Below are 17,315 nucleotides of genomic sequence, written 5' to 3' on the forward strand. Positions count from 1 at the left end.
TGGAAGAAGACAACGAACGCGCGAGCAGTGGCATGAGCGCTTTCGCGCGGTTACCAAAAAAAATCCACGTTATGTAAGCGTACGCTTGCAGTTTTTTTACACGCTTACTCTAAGCGTGATATTTCTCCACACATACCGATCACGCCTACTAGGAGTGACCAGCAACCTCTCTTCGGGCTTAGCAGGCGTGATAGGGACCCCTATTCCACGCTTACAGACAGCTCCTGAAGTAACCACGCCTGAGGGGAAGGGAGATGGGTTGGGGAGCATGCCCCATCCCCCTCACCCCATCTCTGCATGCGCGGGAGGCGACGAAGAAGCTCTGGCTCTTGGCAACTTGGGTCGCTTCTCTGAAGCGAGCTTTGGTCACCAAGCTCTTCGCAGTCCTCCTCTTTAACCTCTGCTCCACCGACGCTGACTGTAAAGGTACGTCCACACTAGCGACAAAAACGCGCGCGACACGCCGCGCGCGGCGAGTGATGCTGTCGCGCGCGGCAAGATTCACGAAAAGCGGCAGCAACGCGCGGCAAACGCTCGAATGGGTGCGAGACCCATTTTTTGCGGCAGCCGCAAAACGAGCACCAATCAGAAGCGAGCTGCGCAGTTGTAGCGCCACCTGTCGTACAAGCAAAGAATCATAATGCATGGGCTCTGAGATCGAACAGTGATGAGCACGCCGTAAAATCTCAGAGGCCATGTCCAGTCAAGGGGGCTGTTTTTGTTAAGCCTTCCCACACCGCCACCGAGACGTCGACGAAGAATTCGCTTCGCAATGGAGGCGTTTTTGGAAACCGTTCGCGGATATGCGTGCGTCTATGACAAATCGAACGTCGATTTTAAGGACAAGGAGCTGGGTGCCAACCGCTGGCACATGCGGGAAAGCCGAGTGTGCGCCTGGCTCTCAGTGTCCCTGTACCGCCATATAGGGCGCACCCAAAACTTTCTCGTCCGCTTTCTGGCACGTCGACGTTGCACAAGTAAAGAACAAATAAGTATTATAGTGTTCACAGTCACCAGTAGCTCCGTGTCCGTATCCGACATGGTTGAGCGTGGCCGCAGTGGCGCAAAGAAACACAGACACTTCCAATGGAACACGAAACCGGCAGAACGGAGAGCGCGTTGTCACGAGAAGTATCGACTGGAACGAGACAACGCGGCACTCCACGCGCCGTTGCCGCGTGCCGCAAAACGCGAGTGTGGACTTGCCCGCGCGAGTCTGCCGCGCGGGCGCTTGCCGCGTGCGGCGTGTCGCGCGCGTTTTTGTCGCTAGTGTGGACGTACCTTAATGGAGCGAGACGCTATGGCAGTGGCAGCAGGCCGGCGAAGTAGAAACTGTATATACTGCAGAGAGATTGCGCAAGACGCTCTCGCAGGTGAAACTGAAACTAATCCTCTAAGAAGGGGCTTTCCAAATCCCTGGTACATTTCAACGTTGCCAAGCAATTCAGAATGTAAACAAGCCTCTCGGTATCTCCTTGCACAAAGGACGAATTAAATCTCAACCGTGATCTACGGCGCCGTGCATCCCGAGATAGCGAGCCGTGTGCAGGATAGGGACGTCAGGACAGCATTTACCCATTAAAATCGTCCCGGTATTGCACTTTTTTTACGACTGTTGGCTGAAAATACCTCATCAAATTATTTTTCACTGGCCTCTTTCTCTAAGAAAGGTGAATATTCTAAGCAGCGAAACAAATTTGACACATATTTCTTCCTGGGTTAAATCATTTAGTCATAGTATTAATTCCCAGAAAATAGGATACAGTGAAACGCAGATGTTTAAAAATAAGGTTACAGAATGATAACATCTTCAGATCCCTAAGAAAGGCTTAGTCTCTTTATGAGCTTGATTTGAATGCGCAACGCAGTCAACAAGTTCTTCAATCTTGTTTGCGCCCTTGATATTTGTTGCTTGTTCATGGCTTTATAATTGATACCACAGAAAATTCTACATATTCTGCCGAATATATTATATATTTCATATAATAAAGGCATAGGCACATTACTAGTGCCTTTTCTAGGGATATGTCATCGCTGATCTCAATGCGTTTGGCTCACAGTCGCAGATGAGGAGCCTTGTTTTCCCCGGACAATGCGACGTCCTACAAGGTCACTTAGCGGTATCTGAAAAAAAGTCTTAATTACCAGAGTATGATGCTTTAGAGGTGAAAACACAGTTCTTTTAGACTAAAAGCGGTAACTAATGACCGCTTGCTTTTTCACTGCTTTAACCTTGATTGCATTTCTTCTGACATTTCTGTTATCGTTCGCTCTTAAAGTGCTGCAGTTTGGAAGTCTTTAGAAGGAGGCGATATGCGAAAGAGGGGATCAACTCACTGCAATAATGAGAGCATGATTTGCAATCCTGGGTCGCAAGCACGCTTGTAAAGCGACGTATGGCGGTTTAGAGAATTTCAGTATTTTTGACACGATCAGAAGGAACTTTTTCAATTCTTGTTCATTTTCATCAACCCTACTTCAAAACCTTAGTTCACTTTCAAATGCGACCTCAAAAACAAAGGAACACTGTGCAAACACATAGCTGCAAGTGATTTTAGTCGATAATGCTCTCTATGAAACTAAACTTTGAAAATTCGAGCACAACTGGCAACGCATTGAAGAAACCCTTTAATAACTAAGAAAAATGAGCTAGAAAAACGTAGTTATGCTTAATTTCCAACACGATGGAAATGGATATTTTGCAGGAATGACATTCTACGTGAACTTGTTAAACATGAACTCTCACTGCGGGCATGGATGGGTTTTCAGCTGGAAATCAAGAGCTGCTTAAGTACATTTGCAACAGGCCGAGTATATACGTGTGCAGTCAACGCATTCAAACTTCCCCTATTTAAAATCTAAAATGTAAAATGTGCGGAGCCACACATAGATATCGTAATTAAGAGTTAAATTTAGGTTGCAGGTAGCATATGTGCTTGCAAACTTGCATGCAGTGCTTCTGAAATGCAGGTTACTATCAGTGGACAAATAGCTGACAAAATTATGAACTTTAGATTCATCGCCAGTGGCATACTATGAGCGGCATACGCGACAAATAGACCGATCAGCGGACTCGCCGGCTGCGGAGAAGCGTCAGCGACGGACCGCGGAGAACCACCTCACTTGTGCAACTTACAGAAAATCCAGCGCCAATCGGTGTGCGGCTAGCCGGGAAGCTTGCAATGTCTTCGTACCTTAATTTCTGTTATTGCTTAATAATGCAGCCATCGATATGCTTCTGAAAATTACGCTCAAAGATGTATGGTCACTCTTTGTAATGTTTATTAACAGCCATATTATTACCTGTTGACCTTTCGTGTTAGCCAACACATGAGATTAATTTGGCCAGACATCAATTCCCGTAGCATACTTGCACGAAGCCCACGTTCACCAGAGCACCAGGATAGGCTGGTAGTATGAAATTAATGACTGCGATGAATAACTTTCCTAACCAACAATATGTCTGCCGAGCATATACGTACACAATACGGAGCACACGCAAAGCAGAACATCAAAATTAATTAGGCGCTAAATACTACCGCAGCCACAGCGGTACAATGTACAAGTGCCCGCGATACAATCAAGCACAGCAAAGCCTTTCACAGATTGCGTGGTGGTGCACCGCTCGCTCGACGTACCTGCACAATAGCGCCGATCATCTTTCTCAAGTTTGCGATTATTAAGCCGTAATCATATTGATGCGCCATTACCAGCGCTCTGAATCAAGAGAAGAAACAAGGTGCACAAGGGCAACTCCCAGCTGGCCGTATACCCTTGCCCGAGGGGAAGTGGCAGCGGGCATGGAGAGAACAGTGAGTTCGCGAATATAAAAAAATAATACTAAAAATTTTAAAATTAAATATGCACGTTAAAATCACGTCATGGGGTGCTATGCAGGATGTGCCGAGTTTCTCGTTCACCCGAGTTTTACCCGAGTTTGCTCGATGGCAGTCAGTGAACGAAGATAGCAAGGAACGTGCAATAACAGCAGGCAAAAAGAAATGTCGAGATAAAGCCGCGTATGACAACATGAGCGCACCCTGCGCGGCACAGTGCTGCCGGGCTTCAAGCACAGAGGACTGCGCAACAAAACGCGCCAGCGCCGCGTATTGTTATCAACGTATTATCGCAATTTAGCAATACTGTCACTGTCCCGCTGTCTATCTGCACACTTGCCGTGAGCCGCTTGCCACGCCTTTCTCGGGCGCGTCAAGGGCGTGCCTCCTTTTTCGGGCATTATCTTTCTATCCTCCGTCGAATGCGAACAGGGCACATGTGGTGCATTCTTGCACCTACACTTTCCCTCAATCGAATACTTTGAAATACAACAAATAAATAACCAACATTTTACTTCTTAAAGTATCGTTTTTTTTTAATGCTGTAAATTTGTGATGACAAACGGACATATAATGAATTATGAAATTTTGTACTTTTTTGCCCCGAGTGGCGACAGTGAGGCGAAAGCTTACAAGCGGATACATTCTAGAGGGTCACACGCACGAGGGAGTTCATGCGGTGAGCAGTCGCCAGGGCGCTGCAGTGCTATGTTCGATAAAGTCAGTCATGACAACGATCTGCCCATTCCCTGTCTAATAGGGGAATGGCAACACAGCGCTGCGGCATGGCTGTTCACTGCAGGTGCTTCACTGCGGCGGCTATTAAGGCCGCCGCTTTACCAACTGAAACGACACTTTAGCCATAGAGACGCTAGCAACGGCTGTCGCTGCAAAATGGCTGTGCGGTATTCTGGGTCCGTAGTGACGCAGCACAATGAAAATGCACCAGTTTATCTGCGTGCGCGAAGTCTCCGCGATGCATTGCGAACACGAGCGTGCTGACCAGCGACACAGTTCGTCGCTTGTCACCGCTTGCCCATTAAAGGTGCCTCCGTGCGCATGTGCGCAGAATTTGAGTGTGTTGTTCACTCCAATGGGCTTGCCGATTGCCTCTGCTGCTGAGCTAACAGCGATCGCAGATGGATATCGTAACGACAGCGCAGCAATCGCATTTTGGTGGGTGAGGGCTCTTGTGTGCAGTTAGGAAATTAGACTTCGAACGCAGGAAGGTGTTGCAATTGTTTAGTGTGCCGTGCTTGTGATGACAAAATGCCATTGCACTGGGTGTGTTTGCGCTGACCGCCGACCGTGTTTGCTGCACTATATCATTGACAGAGCAGCCATCTCAAATGACAGCTGCGATACGTTGTCGTTGGAAAACACTACGCACTGCTCAAGATCGTCGTCCACCACGGCGCATCGACGCCTTGCAAGCAGCTACAGTGACGTGCGGATAATTATTTGATGTGCGCTACGTAGCCACAACGCAGGCAATGAACCGTGTTGTGGGGTCATCACAGCCCAAGAAGACATATGCATAAGGCAGCGAAAGTCGACGCTTTTTTTTTAGTGGTGCTGAGTACATCACCGATGACAGTGCGTTGTGCGTGTTTTATTTCGCCGGTCAAGATTGTTAATGTCTCTCAGTTCCGCACCACGTCGCTGTTGTCGAAAAATAAGTTGGGCGTGGCCCAACCGTGGTGGGCGCGCACAAGAGTTACATGCCTCGCTCGGGGCGTGACCTATGGTTTTGATTGACACGCGAACTCGGGCCAAACTCGTACATCGCGAAACCCCCCTCGAGTTAAACTCGGGAGCATGGCGGCGGCAGCAGCAGCCTGTGTCATCGCATCCAGCGGCGGCAAGCGTCAATATGACCATCTGGACCCGTTCAGCTACATGACCGACGTAGAGTTTCAGCGTCGTTTTTGCCTTTCCAAAACGTCAGTGCGCTGGCTGTGTGACGAGTTAGGCGAACGCCCTTGTCTGCGGAGACTGCGTGGCGGGCATATTATGCTTTCCGAGCACAGACTGATGTGACTAGGCTGCGGAGGAAAAGTTCGTGCGATCGCTTCGGCTCTCTCCTGTTTCAAGCGCTGCTCGTCCACCGCGCCCTAGCCCCAGGCCAGGTCCGGCGTCGTCATCGGAGTACTGGGGCACCTATGAGCACCTGGGGTTCAACCCGGGCCAACCAACCTGCGTAGGCGAAGTGGTCACATTATATTGGAAGACTCAGAATGGAAGCCGGGCTGCCTTCCGATGCAACAGGTGCCGAAATCAGTTTTCGCAGTTACACGGTAAAGCTGCACTGCACGGTCAGAGAGGCGAAGGACGTTACTTCGCCAACACGGACCGCCTCGGCCATCCGAACGACCACCTCTCCAGGCGGCAAATGATTTGGCTCACGTACTGCGTGAGCAAAAGCGTAGACATATGGCTGTTGAAGGAGATGACCGGCGACTTGTTTCCTCTATAGGAGCATACCATCGCCGACAGGACGAACTACCCCCCGTAAGGTCGCGAGGGACGAGCTGCTGGCGCGACCTCCATTTGGTACCCCGGGTAGATAGCGCAAATTGATGAGTGCCTTCTTCGCGGCGAGAAAAAGTATACAATCGAGGCCGCCTAATGACGGGCGACAACTTTCCGCCAGCCGCCAAAATTACGGTGGTGTTAAAGTTGGGGGGCCCATGGGTCTTCGGCATGTTCTGCGCGACCAGAGGGGTGTTGCGACTTTCAAAGTCTACCGACGAAAGGCGGCGACGCTAGGCGTCATTATTGCAGCCAATGTTCAAGCGGGGACCATTATTCATAGTGACGAATTGGTCGCATACAAATGTATCCCAAATTTAGTGGATGCTAACGGAGCTATACCTCAATCCGCATTGGTAGACAGTCAACCAAAGCGTGAACTTTTCGGACCCCATCACGGGCGTTCACACGCAAAAAAAAAAGAAAGTTATTGTCAAAAGTGAAGCACTCCCTCGTCAGCGATGGGTACAGGGTAACTGCACCGATGCTGTAGTCCCACCTGGGATGCATGTGGTGGCAGTCAACATCCACGTGCGCTGCAAAGACCCTTTCGTGCGTTTGTTAGAAGCCACGGATCACTCGGGCTATAGCCACTACAAAGACTCTTTCGTGCGGTTGTTAGAAGCCATCGCTCGACGCTTGCCAGTATGGAGGTGTATCGCAAAGTAAAAGAAAATAAAGCGTAGTTTTCTGACCCTAGTATGTCTGCTTTCCGGCATTCCTGTGTGCTTACACGGTAAGCGCGCGGCAAACCACTTATGCGCTAGCCGACGCTCACTTCGTCTTGTAGCTGGATGCGCGCGCTACTCGCAGCTTTTCTTTAGCGCGAGCAACGAGCGATCTGTTAAAAGCCCAGTGTGAAAACCAGGCGCACACCAATCTCTGCTCGGAAATGGGAGCGCAAGCACGTAGCGAGCCGCACCAATCCAATCTAGAGCAAAGGAGCAACGAGCGATCTGTTGGAAACCCAGTGAGAAAAGCAAGCGCACACCAATCGGTGCTCGGAAATGCTAGAGCAAGCACGTATCGAGCGTGCCAATCGAATCCAGAAAAAAAAAGAGGGGGGCGAGCGTCCCCTCGTGGCATAACGCGAAATGTATTTAAATACAAATTAGTCTAATACACATTCCGTGTACATCGTGGAAACATTAAATGCTTACAACCCACGTTAAGGTGAGTTAATATTATTGTACTAAATGAATTTATTTTATAACTTGCTTGTGCCTGTAATGCACTCGGTGGAACGACAAACAAGTGAAAGAAGGCACTACCATGCAACGACCGTAGATCACGTGAGCCCCAGTTTGTCGACCGCCCATATGGCAACGCCCAAGGGATAATAGCCACCCAGAGTGAATCTAGATAAACCAATGAAACTGGAGGCGTGCCGATGGACAAACTTCGTCTTGTTATCATTGTTCTTTGATCTTGGGGCGTCGCCAGAGCTCGTGAAGATCCCGAGTTTCGCGAAACTCGGGGCATCCTGCATAGCACCCATGAACCAGAAATAACGCAAGGCACGTTCCGACTTCAAAAAATTCTAAAATGACCTCGCCTAATAATTATGCGAATTGGGCACTTTGGCACAATATAAGGAACAATTAGGAAGGCTTCCACAGTCCGGCGTTAAAACTTGTTAAAAAAGGCACGAGGCTGACTATACTGCTTATTTCAATCAAAGCTCGCGTAGAATTTCCTCGCTTTCCACTAAAATACACCATTCATGGCAATTCTACACTAAACATCGTACAAGCAGCCACCGGAAATCTGACAAATATCTAGTTAGCCGCCATTTAATAAGAGCGAACCATGACTAATGTTCTTACCGTCCATAAATGGCAGGTGAGGGGCCGCAATATATGCACCATCCATATGGAAAATGCCCGTTAGCTTGCTTTCGGTATTGTATAAAATATTCACCAAGATAATTTCCATAAAATCAGGGCAACACTTGACTTCAGCCAAGCAAGAGAACAGGCTGGCTTCAGGAAGGGATATTCTACGATGGATCATATCATGTCATAAATCAGGTAATCGAGAAATCTGCGGAGTACAATCAACCTCTCTATATGGCTTTCATAGATTATGAAAATGCATTTGATTCATTAGAGATACCAGCAGTCATAGAGGAATTGCGTAATCAAGGAGTACAGGAGGCATACGTGAATATCTGGCAAATATCTACAAAGATTTCACAGCAACATTGGTCCCCCACAAGAAAAGTAGAAAGATACCTATCAAGAAAGGGGTCAGACAAGGGAACACAATCTCTCCAATGCTATTCACTGCATGCTTATAAGAAGTATTCAAGCTCTTAGACTGGGAAGGCTTAGGATGAGGATCAATGCCGAATATCTCAGCAACCTCCGATTTGCAGATGACACTGTCCTATTTAGCAATAACGGGGACGAACTACCGTAAATTATTGAGGACCTCAACCGAGAAAGTGTAAGAGTGGGGTTGAAGATTAATATGCAGAAGACACAATAAATGTTAAATAGCCTATCAAAGGAACAAAAATTCAGGATCGCCAGTCAGGCTCTAGAGTCTGTAAAGGAGTACGTTTATCTAGGTCAATCCTCACAGGTAACCTTGACCATGAGAAAGAAATTTCATGGGAATAAAATTGGGTTGGAATGCATACGGCAGGCATGGCCAAATCATGAATGGGAGCTTACCACTGTCGTTGAAAAGAAAAGTGTACAATCATTGCATTCTACCGGTGCTAACATATGGGGCAGAAACTTGGAGGTTAACAAAGAAGCTTGAGAACAAGTTAAGGACCGCACAAAGAGTGATGGAACAGAAAATGTTAGGCCTAACGTTTAAGAGACAGGAAGAGAGCGGTGTGGATCAAGAACAAACGGAGATACCTGATATTCTAGTTGACATTAAGCAGAAAAGTGGAGCTGGGCAGGCCATGTAATGCGTAGGATGGCTAACCGGTGGAGCATTGGGGTTACAGATGGATACCAATAGAAGGGAAAACGCAGTCGAGAACGGAAGAAAATTAGGTGAAGTAATGAACTTAGGAAATTCGCAGGCGCAAGTTGGCATCAGCTACCCCAAGGCAGGGGTAAGTGGAGATCACAGGGAGAGGCTTTCGTCCTGCAGTGGACATTAATAGGCTGATGAGATGATGATGATGATGATGATGGAAATGCTGCTCCTTAGGCGTCAGACCTTGGTGGATTTTCTTTCGTAAACTCACCAGTCGAACTCTGCATACATGCACCACCCGCGTTGTACGCCAAGAATGTCTGTGGAAGTGAACATGGTGATACACACAAACTCTGACAATGGACCGAAAGATCTGTGCTGCATTGAACGCAAGCCGTGACAGTCCGCCGGATAATCCCCATAAAAAGATTGTCGCAGTTTTCGCCCGAAAGGCGAGGCATCGCTGTGATAGCAAATTAGTGGACAGCTATAGACCTACACCACGGCGCTACGTCACGAAAATGCGGTGGCGCTGTCGTCGGAATTTAGTTTCGCTTGGTAGACACTCCCGCCGCCGAGCCGCCGCCCATGTCGCGCCTACCACAGCAGCCGCTGGGTTTCGCGGTGTTGTGCGGTTCCATCTGTGAGGTCTTTATTCTCTGATTTTACAATGAAAGAACGCTGTATGTGGACGAGCTGAGTTGCGTCGAAATACGCAAGAGACTAAAGTTTTCATAGTTTTCCTGTTGATGAAAACCGTCGCATGCAATGGGGCCGCCGCGGTAAAAGCGAAAATTGGATTATGATACCAGATCATCCATTATGCGCAAAACATTTCGTAACCGTTAAGCTTCTCTTATTTTGATTGGCGTGCATTAGCCGATCTTAGGATCGTTACGATCTTAGGATCGTTATTAGCGTGCCATTATAATTGCTTGCCGCACTGTGGGAAAGCTAGATTAGGATTAGCCTTGAATGTAGGTCGAGCGAGCAGATGCCCCACAAAACAAGTCACATTCGAATTTGTTTTCGCCTCAAAGAATTGAGCCACCAGCAGTGTAAATATCATGTCACACGTTCACATACGCAGGCAGCAGGGTCACAGCTGCGTTTATTTCAGTGTGGAAGTCATTCCACACTGAAATAAATGCCGACGATACCACCTTATTATTTAGGTCTGCTAGCTGTAGGGAACTGGTGACTTGCGCAAATTCAGCATTAAATAAGCTTAATACATGGTGTCAAGTAAACTCATTAAACCATTAACCACAAACAAAACGAAAGCCTTCTATTTCAACCTAAAAATTCTCGGGCTAATATTACTGACCGTATATTTATTGGAAACTCAACTGTGGATGTAACCTTCTCAGTTAAATGCCTTGGCGTCATTTTTGATGAACATTTAACCTGGAATAAACATGTCGATTCGCTCAGCGGTAAAATTGCAGGCGTCGTGGGTGCCCTTGCAAAGGTACGCTCTTTTCTGCCCACTTCCGTCAAATTATTACTGTATAACTCCTCTCTTTTTTTCACACCTTAAATACTGTCACCTTGTCTGGGGAAACACAACAGAGTCAAACATTACTAAACTTTCTCTACTACAGAAAAAAGCTGTGCGTGCTATTAGCAACTCGGCTTATGACGCACACACTGAACCCTTTTAAGAAACTTCAAGTTTGTCCTGTAAATTTGCTATTCAGTGAGCTGCTCTTGCAACGGTACCTCACAGAAAGAAAGCAAGGGAGTCACTTTATTGAGCACCTATCTAGCCTACGCAAGAACATTAAAAGTACAACCTCGTCATAATGCGACCTGGTTCATACCCCGCGCACGCGCAAATTATGGAACACAGCTACTCTCCCACTCATTACCGTCCTTGTTAAATTCACTTGGTTTCTGATTACTTACTTAATTCCTTACAGTTCTGCGACAACGATGATTTTCCCTGTATTACATTGCTTGAACCACACGTATCTCATTGTATATATTTAGACTTCTCTCCTGCCACTGTACAATGCTACCTAACAATGTCTGATTGCTGTTGCTAATTATTGTTTTTTACGCAATTTTGAAAGGGGAGTAGACCCCTGTCAAGCCGAATTGATTTTGGCTTTTTGTCTGTGCCGCCTACATCATGTATCGAATCCCGGCCACGGCGGCCGCATTTCGATGGGGGCGAAATGCGAAAACACCCGTGTACTTAGATTTAGGTGCACGTTAAAGATCCCCAGGTGGTCCAAATTTCCGGAGTCTCCCACTACGGCGTGCCTCATAATCAGAACTGGTTTTGGCACGTAAAACCCCATAATTTAATTTTTAATCATGTATTGGATGTGAAATAAATTTGATTTGATTTTGATTTGATGAACGCGCCTAAACGTGTCAGTTAAATTTCGAGCGCGAAACAAATGTACAGTGTTAGTGCAGAGTCGGAGCGATCGGACGGCCGCGTACAACAGGTAGCCACATTGCGCGGGCCTACAGCGGCGTCGCCGTAGGGCTGGCACCTTGCCGTCCCATCACCGAGCGATCGCTTCTATCGCCACTCACAGCGACGTAGAAATCGGCTACAGCTTGTTTTAACATAAATAGTTCTGAATAGAAAAAAGCTATCTCGAATTAGCGCGTGTTTCGTAAAGCAGCGCCAGTACCAAACCACTGGCGCCATCCTGAGCAACGACCCGACGGCATGTCGTCGCGCAGACGGAAACCGAAGCACCGTCTCAGCGAGGCGGCTCGACTGACTGCAATACTACTTTCGTTTGTTATTCGCACCAACGACACCGACAAAACCGATTCATTTAAGCCCACCGTTAATCGTGTTGTCAGAAATAGCCACGATGAGCAGCAGGCCAGGTCGCAAGCGCTGTTCATGTTTGCTGCACAAGCAAACATGAACGCATCTCACTCGATGACCCCGAAAGTCGCTGTCAAAACCCTGTAGGGAGTAAGCGCATCAGCAGCAGCGAGCGAATGAGCTTCGTGCCGGCGTTCGCATCAACGCGATCTTAGCGGCGAAACAAAGGAGGGCGGACTGTGCCCCACCGCAGATGCCTTCCAAGATACAGCCGCCCGAGCGGAAGCGCGTGTCGTAGTACGCAGCCTCACTCTCTCCCCCCCCCCCCCCCCCCGGAGCCTTCCAGCTCGGCGAAAGCGCGCTGCGTCAGTAAAGCGAAACCCCTCCACCTCCCTACGGGAGCGTTGTGCGCGACTGGACTACTGCGCGCGTCCTTCCTGCCCTTGCATGCGCGAGCCGCGATTGCCGGCTCACCGTCACACTTCTTTCACTCGCACATAACGTACGGCGCGCGGCGACTATTTTATCGCTCGTGCACTTATACGGAACCTCACGGTGACGGCGACCAGGCATTTGTTTCCGCGGCCAGCGCGGGAACAAAGCGCTGCGTGGGCTTCGGACTCGCTGCGCATGCGCTACTTCTCGCCTGCAGCGCCGCCGCCGCTTCAGAATACGCTCCGCGCGAGACACGCGGGCCCGTGTTCACGCTTTCTTCCTGAACATGATGAGGCAACCGGTGGAAGTGATTCGTCTGCCACTGACGCCGCCGAGAGCACCCTGTCATTCAGAATCAAATTATTTGCCATATAATAATCTTTTCACACAGTCGCTTGAAAAGGAACACACTGCTCGCCACAGTGTCGGCGTTAAGGACGACGCGCGTATACAATAGCGGTAAAGCTGCTCGAAGCTCCAAATTTCTTCGCGTCTTTTCAGAGCTGATAGTGTCTAATGCACTATAGCACAAGCCATCCGTGTAATCGAACAATGTTGGACACAACTACCACCTTATAAGCACGTCTGTACGTAACCTCAACGCATACAATGATTCTTTAGGCATTAAAGCAGCTCCACCTGTTCGAATAATTAAGTGATGCCCGGATCTCTGAAATGCAAATTTTGAAATATATTCCCTAATTAACAATAACAATGACCCTACGTTAGAGCACCGCACAGTATACCAATAAGTTTGTGGCATAGTACAGACGACAGTGTTAGTTACTACTAGGATGCAATTTTACTTAATTATATATCGTGTTAGACTAATAGCGTACTGAAATCAGTACTAGCAAACCCGTCATGACAGTTGGTTCGGAATGCAGTCGAAATCTGCTTTTCTTCTATCTTAAAACGTGTGTTGTGTCCGAAATCGTAGCTGCGTCCACGTGGCTGTGTTACAATATGTTGTCGAGATATTTCCATCATGTGAGAATATGCTAACGCAGGCCCATTCTTCTGATGCCCGTGGCAACGCCGCTGAGCTGGAAGTCTTCTTGGGTGGCCGCAGTCTTCCAGCAGCCGCGCTCGTCGTATCCGTCGTGGCGTCAGTGGCGACCGCCATTATATTGGGGATTCGTTGGACCTACTACTCTTACGGCTTTCATGTGGCTTGGTGCATGGCCGGCATACCCGTGGGCATCATCCGTTGCAGCGATAATTCTCGTACCACTGCTCTACGACCTTCGGGTTGCCTCCATATTCCAGGTAAATGCACGGTACACTAAGAAGAGCAAGCAAATGAGGGAATGCATGTGTGACACACTGAATGAATGAGGGGAGAGCCATTGAATGGTGAGTGAGAGGGTGAGTAACGGAGTGAAAGAGTTGGAAAGACAGTAAAGGAAGGTGGTTAGGGATAACCTAAGTTCCTGCTCTGAAACTACTTGGTATTGCACGTATTTTTAGAGCGCAGGTCTAAGCGCCCGTTCCAGCGGCGAGAATAGACGGAATAACCGAGCGAACAAGCGCAGCGAAAGATGAAAGTAAACGCAGTAAACGCGGATCGCAGCGGAAATGAAATATGCGAGGCAGAAAGCGGAGAGGAGGGTGCAGTGCAACCAGGCCACTATCTTGTACGCGTTCGGAAAGCCGACATCCGGTTTCGTCTCAAGGCAGCAAAATACTATAGGAGGGAGCGTCACGTGATCCCGATAGCCTCGGCAAGCCAACCTCCTCTGAACCGCCCCTCCCTCTCTCAGGGGCCCCGTGCGCGGTGCCTTTTGGGTAGGAATAGGCCCACAAGGTGCCGGGGCATTCGTGATTGTTTGGTACGTGGTAACTTTTAGTGGCGCCTGCCGTCACAGGCTTGGAGGCCCATATGCGGATGGTGGTTTTCTGCTACTGCGCGCGTCGTTCTTCGCTTGAAATGCCATGCCTTGAAACGTGGAGCAAGACTGGGGCGCCTGACTCATGAAAACAAAATTTTCAAGGCGTCACTTGTGCTTACCACTGCGGTTAGTGGAGTTGCCTGCGCTCGCGTCTCGAAATCCGTCCCACAGCGCCTGAGTGAGGTCTATTTTTTCCCACGTGCTCCTTAATAAGTTTCGTCAAATCAGCCGTTGTGCGCTTTAAGCTGCGGTGCGTATTATCTTGCTAGTTTTTGTCCCGCTGTCTTTCACCTAGGAAGAAACGAGATGTTTTGAGGGACACTTTTTGGCCGCATTTTCGATTAATAAAGGCTCTGGTGTGCGTCTTTTTTTTTGAGCGAAATAAAGGCATTTGCCTGCATTCTAAACGCCGATTCGTCACCGTTTATTCAGATTTACGTGCACTAATTTTAAGATTGTGTGGTGCGACGACGCTGTTGAGACGTGCGTCGGCGATTCATTTTCGTTATATGATAAAGCAAATGGCCCGAATTTGTGCACAATCTAGAGTTTATTCAGCTGTTTTCGAATGCGAGTATAGCTCCACAGCAGAATTATGTCCTAGAGTCAAACACTGCCAGGGGATCATTCTTCCTCTGCTAGTGTGAAACGGCACGAAAATTGAATACACAGCGGCAAGGGAAAAAATGTAAGCATTCATTTGCATTTGTGGATTCATTGTGTTGCTGGTGTACTTGTACTATGAAAAACACATTTTTATGACAACAGTAATTGTTTCATTCTTTATTCAACGTTTGTTGCACCTATAGAAGCCAGAATATTTTCACACAAATACAGAAGGAAGCCACATTTATATTTTAAATGAAGTACATTGCAAAGATTATGCACAAAAAAATTATAAACAACACGTAGGAAAAACTATTGTGCTACTGCTCTTTGGCATCAGTATTAGCATAATTGTATGCCACGGGACATTTGTATAATATTGTTATACAAAGTAAACGATATCACACGTACTACTGATATCTTTATTAAAACTGGTTAGTGGGATTAGCTATCCTGAATGTAGCTGCAGTTTTGCTTACAGTGTCTTATATGCAACGCCTTCACTACAGGGCTGTAATTGTATATTATTTATATCACAAATAGGACAGGCTTCAGTGGTTGTGCTTGTCAGAAACGTAAGCAATACATATGCAGAATTATAAAAAAAGAGTGGTAGTTCACACAAATCAAAGTTGAAGGAATTCATGTGAGGTCAGACCCACAACTAAGTATGTCAGCTTTAAAATACAATGCATCTTGCTGCAAGTAAAATGTACAAAAAGCTTATCTGTATCACATACCTACAAAACTATTAGCACTCTCCAAGCTGAGCAAATACAGAGCAAAATTAGAGGTCACGGCTCTATTACACTGTGAGCCTCAAATAAATGCATTTCACGGTATTTAAAACGCTCATTGAATGGTATACACCAAATGTTCGTGTTACAGTGAATTTGGCATCATAAAAGGCTATTCTAAAGCAAGTGAAAAAAGTTAGCACATTAAATTATTTTGGAAATAGTAAAACCGACGGTATTCCAGGTGACAGAGGCAAATTTCTATAAAGGTGAGGTAAAAGACATACAGGATCAAACTTTCGCAAATACATCGTCATCCTCAAGAGTATACTTAGCTCACGCATAATGCTTTGAGAACATTCACAGCATATCCATGTTCACACAGTTTGCTCTAGGGAAGGGTAGGCAGCTAACCTACCGTCATTGTCCACACTGTTTAGCTTGGTGCTGAACAGAACAATTTTTAAGCAGAATTAGCATGCAGGTGATTCAAGCTACAGCATTCAGCAAGACAAAAACATGCACTTGCACAATTTACAATAAGGTATCACATTTTCCCTCTATCAAAGTTGACGTCTGCATACAACTTTCTTGAACAATATATGCGCTTTGCAACGTCACTCAGATAAAAAACAATGCCTTGATATAGAACCTGGTGGACAGCCGAAGTTGATGGATAAAGTAATTAATTGTGTGGGCCATCATGAACATAATTCACCCACGAGGAAATTTGAGTAGCAGTTTTTTCCCGTACTGCGAGTCGCAGACACCCAAGCTCAGACCCCTGCCTGGGTCGGCAGAGTAGCCATGATCTCGTAAATTGCTACCGTGAGTGGTTCACTGGCTGCAGGGCTTCTCCGAGGGGCAGCGAAGTTAATTACATCGATCGAGGATGGGTTTTCAGACGAGCGTACAGAGAATTTCGATGTGTTCCAATAGAAACAATTTCTGCCATCAATGTCCTGGACCTCATTGCGAACTATCATACGCTTCAATGCTGCTGCAAACTGCTTTGCTGTTGGTTTGTCATTGCAGCCCCCAAATGATCTTATTGCAGCAAAAAATAACTCAATGTGTGCTCACTGAGCTTAGAAGAGAAGATATGCCAACAGGCCATTTTCTGTAGCCAAGTGGTTGTATAGACATTTGTCTAAGCACACCACAAAGCCAATGAAGCCCGTCTTTTGGTTGGTTACTGTCATTAGTATACCAGTTGCAGACTCCCTAAGTGAGCAAATAGGCCTTTAGTTCTTTGACATATGCAGTCACAGGAGCCACATTTCAGGACACCGCGGCCTTTTCTATTCTTCTTGCCTTGGATGTCTTGAGTTTAAAATGTCAAATGCCGTGTGGACATGTCTGATAAACTCCTCTGTTAGCAAGGAATTCGAAAATTTAGGAATTTTTCGAGCTCTGCAGTCACTAAGAGCATCTGCTACCGATTGACTAAACGTTTGAGCCAGCAATGAGGCCTTCATGGGGTGGTTTTTCCAATTAATATGTGCCTGTCTAAGTTTGTTTGCCAAATTTAGGCCCTCTG

This window comes from Dermacentor silvarum, chromosome 2 (genome assembly GCF_013339745.2).
Source record: "Dermacentor silvarum isolate Dsil-2018 chromosome 2, BIME_Dsil_1.4, whole genome shotgun sequence".
In the NCBI taxonomy this organism is placed as follows: Eukaryota; Metazoa; Arthropoda; class Arachnida; order Ixodida; family Ixodidae; genus Dermacentor; species Dermacentor silvarum.